An 11,100-nucleotide genomic window follows, 5' to 3' on the forward strand; every position below is an offset into this window, starting at 1 on the left:
CCTCACGAGCTCATCGAAAAAAAAGAATGTCGCTTTCAAATTGCTTCTCAGCATGTCGCCCGCCGTCGAGCAACATGCGTTCATAAACCGCGCTGTTTGTACCGAACCGTCACGGGAGATGAGAAATGGTGACTATACATCAATAGGAAGCAAAGAAAGGAGTGGGTGGTTTCAGGAGATGCGCCAAAGCGGAGAGTCAAGCTGGATCTTCATCCAAAGAAGATCATGATATGTGTTTGGTGGGCATAGAAGGGCATGGTGCACTGGGAAATGCGCGGGAAGAAAGACACGGTCAACAAGGAGCTCTATAGTTATTACCCAGTGACCGCTCGAAAGGAATGTTAAAGGTCAACAAAGATCTCTACACATCGTAGCTACACCGCATGAATGAGGCTATTCGACTGAAAATACTTGATCAACTGGGTCAAACCATACTCCTTCACGATAAACCGAGGCACCATGTTGCACAAGTCGTCAAAGCCGTACTCTAAGAGCTCGAATGGGAGGCTCTTCAGTATCCGCCGCATTCTCCGGACCTTGCCCTTGCACCGATTGATTACCATTTTTTCCGCTCCCTGTCAAACCATATGTAGGGCGTTACCTTCGATAACAAAGAGGTCCTTAAAACTTTGTTTTTGGCGGAACGACATCAACAAATCGGTCGAGAGGTGGGAAGAGGTTGTAAATAGCAACGGCGAATATATAATTGATTAACTTATTGATATAATTATTGTTTTTTTGTTTAAATAAAAGTCTTCGGTAAAAACGCTATGAACTTATTCCCCTAACCCAATACATACATACAGTTTGTCCGGTGGCAGAATTAGGAATTAAAAGCTAAATTAAAAAATTATTTCGAATGATAAAATTTAGTTTCAATAACTATTACAAAGAAGACAAGTGCCTATTTTGTTTTTTATTTCCACTAAATTTTGACCGTTACGTCGGCTACACTCTTGGAAACTGGCCTTCGTACTCCATGCCATTCGCTAAAGAATGCCATTAATCTTTCTTACGATATTTTTTAGTGCTGAGGTGATCGCTGGGTTTTTATAGCTTTGGATGGTTTCAAAGCTGTTGCTATTGAGGCACCCCTACAGAAGAAAGCCATATGTATAAAATCAGGCGATCTGAGTGGCTGGGATATATATATATAATTGGCGCGTACACCCTTTTTGGGTGTTTGGCCGAGCTCCTCCACCTATTTGTGGTGTGCGTCTTCATATTGTTCCACAAATGGAGGGACCTACAGTATCAAGCCAACTCCGAACGGCAGATATTTTTATGAGGAGCTTTTTCATGGCAGAAATACACTCGGAGGTTTGCCATCGCCTGCCGTGGGGCAACCGCTGTTAGAAAAATGTTTTTCTTAATTTTGGTGTTTTCACCGAGATTCGAACCTACGTTCTCTATGTGAATTCCGAATGGCAGTCACGCACCAATCCATTCGGCTGTGGCGGCCGCCGGGGGAGTGGCTGGGATATGCCACCGAAATCAGTTTGTTAAGGAAGGCAGATATCGGCATGTTCTCTCTGGCCATTGCGACGTGGCGCCATATTGTTGAAACCACACTGGAGGAAGGATCGATTTTTTTATTTTTTATTTTAATTATCAATAATCTAGAAATGTAGTATTTCTTATAGACTAGGCAAAATAGATTAACCCTGTGCGCTCGAGAACCAGCAACTCGGGACGATTTCGATCAAATAGGTAAACAATTTACAGGTACTTTAGAAACATTTATGAACAAACAAGTACTACAATTTTACCAGTTTATTCATTTATATGTCGAAAACAACAAACTTTGCTGAATATTACACTCTGTAATTAGTTTTGGTGTGATAAGTTTTGGTGTGATATTTAGCGCATCCTAGATTTATCAGGACACAGCCATCACAGGCGGCCGTCAAATCAATCGATGAAGTTGCTCAAATCAATCAAAGGTTGCTCAGGAATGCCTGGCAGCTCTAAATAATATTAGCAGCGTCTTAAAGGTAAGTCTTATATGAGTTCCGGGACATAGAAATATTGAAGGAAATTGCAAGGCCGATGAACCAGCCAGAAAGGGTACTAATCTTTCACTGCTTTAAAACAGAGGCAATATTGGAATTCCTGTGGCAAGTTACAAATTAAGGATAACAAATAATATTTTCCAAGACTAATATAGGTCATTGAGAGAAGAAAACACTTGTATTACAACCAGGCTAATTTGGCCGCAAATAGATAAGAAAAGGTCAGAAGAATTGCTCAACCTCTCAAGAGAGAAAATCTTAAAGGTCATGGCTTGTGTCAACGGTCCTTGGCTGGCTTCATAAGAGCATCTAAATGGTTCCATCACAAATAAACGCTGAGGTTCCTGTAACACAGTGGTAACACAACGGACCTACATGGTGAGTAGATGAGATAGGAGTGAGTACAAGTGAGTTGGCTGCTCTAAACCGACTGCCACAAAAACTTAACCTAACCTATCACAGTAATACAAAATTTCCGCGTACCTCGAGGCGGTTGCGGTCACAACAAACCTTGCAATCCGTTTTTTGGGCCTTTTGGTATTACATGAAGCTTCCCGTTTAGTCGGATTTCATCGGAATGCGACGTAGACGCTTGCTCTCGTTGCTGGCGATATGACGCCTTTTAGTGCTCAAATATGTTTTAGTTACTAAATGACTGTTTCAAGCTAATGCTACGCTGAGACTAACTGAACTGAATTAAGAACATAGTGACGTAGAATGCATCTAAAGTTTTCCGTGCTGTAGACATTGGACTGAGGGCAGCGCCAAAACTCAACATAAAAGTACAATATTTACATAATTTTCTCGTTTTAAGTATTTTTAAGGTATTTCGATTTTTCGAAGCAAAAAATAATAGAAAAAAAGAAAGAAGATGCCACGTATTGCCTTCTTCTTTATTAATTTTTTTATTTAAATCTCAAATTTAAGTATTTTTCAGTATGTATTTGTGCCGGCAAATAGCACCAACTATCTCCATATTAAACGCATATTAAAGTGAGTATTTTTGCTAATTATGTGCATTGTTAAAATTTGTTTGCTCCTCGAAATCAATTGAATTCTCTAACTAGCAGAAATATGTATGTTGTGCAAAAACATTCCAACTATCCTGTTCTATTCCATCTATCACCACTTTAAATCACCGTGACGCTACGTTGGCATGCCATACTATGACAATTGCTGACATTTGCAACTTGAGCTACAAACAACAACAACAACAAGAGTGGGTACTACTAACGTCATAGACGCAATTCTTCACGTCTATGTGATTCTTCACACTACAAAAAACATTACAGCCGGGTGCCTCATCATTGGTTGGCTGGTTGCTTGGGCGCTACAACTTAATGGCATCAAATTTCAATTAAGGAATTTTTTGCTCTGATTTTTCTTTTTTGTTCGTTTCATTTAGCCTGACGAATTTGAAAGATCACAAAAAATGCTGCAACAGAGAGTGAATGAAAGATAACAACAACAACAGCAGAAATAGAAAACAAAGCGCAGCCATGAAGTGCTACTGAAAACCTATGTGACATTGCATTCAACGAAAAGGTGACAATAAAAGGTGTTGTAGGGTTGAAAACAAAAACCAAAAACAAATGAAATGTCTCCATGCACGTGAAAATACTTTAGTAGGATGTACAACAAAAAAAAAAAAAAAAACACTCACAGAAATTTGTCAGGGAATAAAAAGATCATCGCGCACGGACTTACGACTCGCTAACTGTAGTGAAAGAAATTTATGGAGCATAGACAATATTGAAGTACTCAAATTATGGATGATTATGAAGGCGATTATGAGGATTAAGAGTTCATAAAAATGACTGAAAAAGTGCATACGGATATACCCAAATAGTTTAGTTGAATAGTTCTGTATTTGGCTTTTGGATTGCCCAGCACTTACGCAACAACTAGTTGGGTGGGTACCTGTTCGCTGGCCTTGTTGGATGCAAACGGCTGTAAGCAGTTAAGCCGCTTAAGAGGTATTAAAACTTGGAGGTTAAGAAAAGTAGGAAATATGCATGCACACGCACACAAATATTAGATACACACATAGATATGTGTGTACGCGTGTAAGGAAAAAATATTATTTTCTTACTTTTAAACCGAAATTTCCAATAAATAATATTAGCCCGGATAATGCAATGCTTAAACTATGAAGACATTTCTTTCGAAAAAAAGAGCTGCAGTTATTGTTTGTATTTGAGTCAGATTTGCGTACATAAGTAGTTCACCCTCGAACCGTTATTTTTAGTTGCATACTTTCATCCCTTTTTACCAATTTTTATCACTACTAGCAACACCCCTTCAAATGTATTTAATTCCTGCCGTAGCCTAATTGGCTGGATGCCTGAGATTAAAGATGTGTGCACTATTTATAAGTTTAATGAAATTCGACGAGACAAATTGACCGCAAATGCAACACGCATGTCAGTTAATAGGATTAACACTTTATTAAATATACGGAAGTTGTTTTAGTATTTCAAAGTAAAAAAATAACAAACTTATTCCTCCTCGACTTTTTACTACTATGGCAACTACTATAGCTATAAAGGCAACATTAAAAAAAAACAATTAATTTTTTGCGTGGTAGTAAAGGGTGATCAATTTAGAGGTATCAAATTCAAAAAAAAATTAAGAGAACGAAAATTCAAATTAATTGGGCAATCATTCTTATTTTTGTGTAAAACCATTAATGACATTTAGTTTTTAAAGATAATCTCTTTCAAATGTTGGCCCCGACTGCGCCGTAATTCGGCCATCCGTAAACACCAATTTTGAATTACTCGCGACTCGCTGAAGGACTTTGGTCAGTATCTCGTGAATAACTTTAGTAATGTTGGCTTCCAATACCTCAATCGAAATTCGTTTATCCACAAAGCACTTAGATCTCATATACCCCCACAAATAAAAGTCGAAAGGTGTGATATCACACGATCTTGGGGCCAATCCCCTGGCCCGAGACGAGAGATAAATTGCTCATCGAAACGACGACGTTGGAAATAAAACATTGTGAAGATCACGGGCTTCAATTTCCGACATTATAAAATCGTTTATCTCAATTCGATAGCGTTGAACAAAAAATGTGCCGATAATTCCTCCAGCCATAGGCCGTCACAAACGGTTGCTTTCAATGGATTTAATGGCTGTTTTTGAATGGCACCGGGTTGATCTTCACTCCACATACGTAAATACGGCAAACTTGCTTATTGACGTAGCCTAAGCCAGATCTTCGGCGAGTTTTTCAAGAGCCCAACGACTGAAATTATGACACTTTGGAAGATCGGCCGGCTTCAAACCAAGACCTTTGCGGGATGAAATGCCAATAAATACTGGAAAAAATTATGTATTTAGTTCGAAGTGCCAGTCTGGCATTTATCAAATAGCATTGAAGCGCCATTTTGATACCATTATGCGACCTTCAACAGGCAGATATCTGCGGCCAGCCAGAGCTGTTGCTATAATAGATGAGATTGATTGGATTTAGGTTGGCGCACTGCCCCAGGCTGTCGAAGAAAGGAGCGCCCAGTGACCTTAGTCGTCTAGCTGCCAAACCCGGTCATTTACAGAGAAAGTGCTCAAAAGTCTTCTTCTCTGAAAGGCCTCCAAAGCTTCTGCAATGTGGGTTAAATGGTAACCCTAGTTTTTTCGCATGTGTGTCTATCGCCCAGTGACCGGTAAACACAGCTACGAGTTTGGAAATTGAATGGCGTGGAGTCCAAAGGACTTTCTGAGTCCTCCGAATATTATACTGGGGCCAGAGGGTTTTCGAAATACCACATGAAGAAATGGAGCTCTATCTTTTATGCGCTTCCCTGAGAAACAATTTGTGCAGTTCCCCTTTAACAACTGTCAGGGGGATGCCAATGTCTGCGCCGGAGGTCTCTGAGGCCAATTCAATCCCCTTCCTGGCAAGCTCATCAGCAATTCCATTCCCCCCTATGTTCCTATGTCCTGGAACCCAAATTAGAGAAATGGTCCCTGCACCCCCAAGAGATTTCATCTCCTCCGCACAGGAGTTTACTACTTTCGTTCTGCACCATGGCGTCGTCAGAGTCTTGATCGCGGCTTGACTATCGGAGGAAATGTTAATATCTCCCTCGCAAAGACTTATGCTTGAAAAATATTAGCAGTATTCGACAGTTTAAAGGAGATACGTAAATTGGCAGATTTAGAGAAAACCCCTGCTCGACTCACGATTCCATCTAGGAACCGTCAGTGAAGACAGAGGTGCCAACTTCTGGATAGATTTCCCCCTAGCACTGCCTTCAAACTCGACAGTAGTCACGCGTGATCTTTAAAAATAAACTCTTTTGGAAAAAGTACCTTCAATCTGTTCACCCTTTATCTCTACGTGCATGTAAATCCTATGGTGTTGACAGGTCGAGAATCTCGAAACTAGAAGAGCTTATTTAACTGCCGAATACAGGAATATTGGTAACAGTCCCGAAATTTCGGGACTATATTTCGGGATTATATTTCGCGACTACAATAAACTCCCGCATTTCCAATCATTCGATGAACTAATGTCAATGTCATGGTTTTCGCATTTCGTAACTGTGTTACACAGTAAATGGGCACGCTTGTAAGCGTTAATAATAAAAAAGCAGAAGGGTATTACCAATGAAAATTGCGTTTTAAATCGAATTTAAAAGTAAAATAAGGTCGTAAAGATAAAGTGTGGTGTGAAGCCAAATCAGCTGGGTCAGGCGAAAATGCAACAATACAAAACAAAATTTAAATACACAAGCATATACAGGACATGCGCCTATACAAATAAAGAAATGTATTTATTTTTTAACTCAATTTTTTGCAATTCGTAGTTTTGTATTATTATTTTATTATTATAATTAAACAAAAATGTTTTCTGCTTATTTCATGGTTCCCACACTCCTGCCAGTGCTGTGGCTTAACGTTTTCATATTACATACCAACACATACAAGCGACACTGTTACGTATGCATGTAGCTGTATCGCACAAATATATATGTATATGTACATGTATATTTATATAGGTATACATACGAGTATGTATGTGTATAATTGTATTAATTTTACTGCTTTTACTGTTATGCTTATTGCAGCAATTATGTTTGTATCTTCATTCACTGTCTCGCCGGTGTCCATTTCATGCAAACCCCAAACACTGCATTCTTGATTTTAAAATGTAGATATATATGTTCAGATGTATGTAACACAATAAAAATGTATGCTTGTTTAGATTTACATATACATACATATTTAAAAAAATATTTAAATTAAATGTTTTGTTATGAAAACAATAATTTTTGTCTTCAAGTTCATTCCTCCAGACCACCATAGAAATCGAGAGTTTCGATGCTATGCTCGATTTCACAATTTTCCTGCATTGCCAGATGATTAACAAATAGAAATCATATTGTAATCTCAATTGAGTTTTTTGAGTGGTAAAATAAATTAGGTGATTCTAGGCAGCAGAAAGGTGCGAAACCTGTAGTTTCTTGCCTTTTTACGTTCTTTGTATCTTGAAAGGGTAAATGGGTTATATTGAAGAAGTGACTGGTAAAATTGGATTGAGAATTAGGTAGGGGAAAAATATATATAAACAAGGTGAAGTCCAAAATAAACAAAACTAAGCTAAAATAGAAACGACAGAAGCTTTGTTCTGTTAACTTCAAGTTTATTTATTCAAAATAGTCTCCTTTGACCTCAATACACTGTTTTTCGCAATATAAAAGCTTTTCGAAAGAGTGTTCCAGGCCATTGACCAGAATGTTCTTCAGGATATCGGTAGAAGCCTTTTGGATGACCTCTACGGACGGAAAACGTATTTCTTTCATGGCCAAATGTAATTTCCCCAATAGGTAGAAGTCACAGGGAGCCATATCAGGCGAATGCGGTGAGTGACTGATGGTTAAAATGCGATTTCTAGTCAAAAACTCAGTCATAAGAGTGGATCGATGAGATGGTGCATTATCATGCAATAAGTGCCAGCTTCCTCCTTCGCGGTATTCAGGGCGAATTCGACGATTGCGATGCAACAAACGCTTCAAAACGCCAAGATAGAAAATTGCATTGACGGTTTGGTCCGTTGGCACGAACTCCTTATGGACGATTTCCTTGGAATTGTAAAAACAAATGAGCATCGACTTCATTTTTGACTTCTCCAAAAGCGATTTTATGGGTGGAGACTCGTCTGGGGCCTTCCATTCGGCACTTTGACGCTTAGTTTCAGGTTCATGTTGCAAACACCAGGTTGTAAAGGAATTCTCGTCTTTTCGCGCCTCTTTAATGAGGTCTTTCGAAAGTTGAATTCTGAGCAATTGTTGGTCTTCAGTTAGCTTGAGCGGAATGAAACGTGCACAGACCTTTCGTAAACTCACATTATCAGTTAAAATGCGATAAATCGATATTTTGGAGATAACTCCGATTCAATGAATTTCAACGATGAATTCCGGCCATTTTTGATACATTTCGGAACAATTTCGATGGAGTTTTCGATGATTACTGATTTTCATTGTCATTTATCTCCTCACAACCATCTCTGAAACGTGTGAACTACTCATGAACTCTGGAACGAGATAGACAATCATTGCCATACACCTTTTTCATCAATTCAAATGTTTCGGTAAACATTTTACCGATTTTAAAATAAAATTTGATATCAGCTCTTTGTTCGAAACTCATTTTTGTACCGATGACACAATCATACTGACACTTTAGATGCAATAACTTCGCTTCCAATGAATCGGATGTCACCAAGTTTTCACTGGAAATCTGCTAGGGACGTAACTGCCAAGGCATTAACCCATTAAAAAGATGGCGCCATAGAACAAACATGTTACATAGGTACAATCAAATTTGTGGTTTAAACTAAGCCACGACAACGCAAGAAGCATTACAATAGACGAGAGAATACTACCAGCATATAAAGCATTCTACTCACTTAATAAACTTTTTAAATCGAAGCTGTTGAACAGACCTTGCAAAATTTCGGTGTATATATCCATAGTCCGGCCCGTTCTTTGTCACGGATTGGAGTCTTGTGCAATAAGTGAAAAAGCCAAAAACAAACTCCAAATATTCGAGAACTAATTTTTGAGGCTAATCTTCGGTGCAGTCAAAGACATTGGCGAGTGGCGTATGAAATGGAAACATGAACTGGAACAATTTATAAGAGGAGCAAATGTTGTGAGGCTCATCAAAGCTCAAAGACTAAGACAGCTAGGCCATACCATGAGAGTGGACCCCACAAGAGCTCAACAAAGAATACTTGACGCTAAAACTTTTGCAACGAAAGCAAGAGGCATACCAAGAACAAGATGAATTGACGAAGTAGAAGACGAAATGGGAAAACTCAAAGTCAATCACCGGAAGCAATCAACCAAGGATCCAAGACGAATGCAGACATTTTGTGCAGCAAGCCATAACTCACACAGAGCTGTAGCGCCAAATGATGATGATGATGATAAATTAGTTAGGGAAAATAAAGAGTGCTGACACTGATCTTAGTACCGCTACTTTGCTCTCAGCAAATTCGACGGAATTGCTGTGTGTTTGACATTTCATTTGTGCAATTACTCGTGTGTTGTGTGTAATTTCTTCTTCTCGCACTCTTGTTCGCACATTCACATTTCTCTCGCCCAACTGTGGCAGTACGACATCGCGCCTCTCTGATGGGCGCAATCTTGTATTCTCTCATTTTTGCTCCTCACGAGCTTGTCCATAAATTGAGAACGCAGTTTGATTCATCTGACTTAAGAGCATACTATCCTAATCACGTGATTGCACACACAATACACAGAAACGCGCACGGCAGGCCACAGTTGTTATTTACGACTATAAAGGAACATTCGGCCGAGTCCAATTATATAATACATTGGTCATATACAGTTGTTAAAAAAGAAATCAGCCACCTCACTCTGAAAAATGTTCCAATGTTGGGGCTGTTCAGCACTACTGAGCTTCTAGAAATAATATCCATGGAACTAAAGAAAGTGCCATGGCAAATTTTATATTAGAAAGTGTGAGTACGTAAAGAGTACGAAGCACTGTCGCAAGGCTACCGAATCTATTCAGTTATGTAGTAGCTCGAAATGGTGACATCAAAAAATACGAGATAAGACATGAATGACATGATAAGAGTGCTAAATAAAATACTAATTCATTTAACTAAGTTCAGGTAGTTTTTCATGTAGTTAGTAATGTAAGAATAATCGTGAGGGTCAAAGTTTGTTTTTAGTCAATTAAATTTATGATGAATCCGCTTCTTCTATGAAATAATTCATTTTCTGCTGTGGTAATATTTACATATATACTAGGTTGTTCAATAAGTTCTGCAGTTCTATAAGAAAAACTCAATTCAATTTATTTTATTATTCAGTATAGTCTCCCTGAACATCAGTACACTTCTTCTAACGGAATTCTAATTTATGAATTCCATACCGGAAGAGAGAATCTGGAATGACTGCAAAATACGCGTCTACAACTGTAATGACCTCATCATTGGATGAAAAACGCTTTCCACGCATGAATTTTTTTTAGGTCTGGAAACAGATTAAAGTCACTAGGGGCCAAATCTGGTGAATACGGTGGATGCTCCAACAATTAGAACTTCATAGGTCCTGAACCTTTTGCGGGGTAAATAACAGCTTCAAAAATGTCTTTCAGCGTGAGCAGGAACAACGAGGCCTAATTGATTACTGGAGAGCCCCATCGGGCTATGACGGGAGTGTTTGCCCCCTTTTTCGCTAAAGTGTCCGCAATATCATTCCCTTCGTGCCCCTCATGTCCCGGAGCCCACATCAAGGTAACAAAGTTTCTTGATGCGAGGGTGTTGAGGATTTTAAAACATTCCCAGATCAACCTTAATTGGAATGAGAAGCTATCCAGCGATTTAGAGTTGCTTGACTGTCTGAGAGAATTTTAATATTGGCACCGCGCGTGCCACTCCGTAGACATTCTGTGGCATAAAGCTTTTAGGCGTGGACCTCCGCCTGGAACGGAATGGAAGTGGTTTTTCCCATTGCAATTGTTTTTTTTGAAATGCGGTCCGACAATTCCAGCCCCGGCACTACCGTTCTCCATTTTGCCCCCCCATCAGTAAACCACACGT

Source organism: Anastrepha ludens, chromosome 4 (genome assembly GCF_028408465.1).
Source record: "Anastrepha ludens isolate Willacy chromosome 4, idAnaLude1.1, whole genome shotgun sequence".
NCBI classification, from domain to species: domain Eukaryota; kingdom Metazoa; phylum Arthropoda; class Insecta; order Diptera; family Tephritidae; genus Anastrepha; species Anastrepha ludens.